The sequence below is a fragment of the Barbus barbus genome (assembly GCF_936440315.1).
Source record: "Barbus barbus genome assembly, chromosome: 21".
NCBI classification, from domain to species: Eukaryota; Metazoa; Chordata; class Actinopteri; order Cypriniformes; family Cyprinidae; genus Barbus; species Barbus barbus.
In genome coordinates, this window is record NC_136749.1 from 30,536,792 (window position 1) to 30,537,628 (window position 837).

The following is an 837-nucleotide window of genomic DNA, read 5'->3' on the forward strand; positions in this document are numbered from 1 at the left end:
AATATAAACCCTTCTATTGAGGAACGTTCTCAGAGCAATTAACTAATGTTCTGGCAAGGGTCTTTCAAATTTATGAACAAACGTTCAAGTAACATTAATAGAGCATTCATTTAGAGTTATCTGGTCTTTAATCATGTTCCTGAAACAGTATGTATATATCATACATAGAACTATGATCCACTTAATAACTGAACGTTTGTTCACATTCGTAACATTTTTAGAACGTTCAGAGCACATTCAAATGTAACGTTCCCATAATGTTTGCAAAAAGATCAAATGGAATGTTGCCTTAATGTGGCATCAACTAAGAAAAAAAAAAAAAAGAACAAAAAAAAAAAAACAATTTGAACATTCAGAAACTAACTTTTCATAACTTAATGAGAATGGAACTATTAACACCCAGCTCTTTATATAAAGTTGAATATATTAATTCCAACTTTATCAACATGAACACAAATTGGTGTAAGATTAACTTTTTGAAATTGAAACAAATTTTAATCAGAAGTTGCCAGTGACAATAAATAAAATTGATAAAATAATAATAATAAGGATATTACATTATAAACCCTGCTAACAGCGAATATTCTCTTTTGGGAAGGTGCTTTCAACGTTATGAACAAATGTTCTTCCAGTAACGTTAATAGAAAGCACAAAAACATTATATCATTCAAGTAATGTTTTATTTTTAATGTTTTAGTTGGACATTCATCTGTTTTTTTTCAATGTTTCTTGTTTCAGAATGCTTAAAGAACATCCAAAAGTAACGTTCCAGTAAACATGCAATGTTGCCTTAATGTTGCATTAACTGGAAAAAAAAAAAGTTTTGAGCATTCAGAA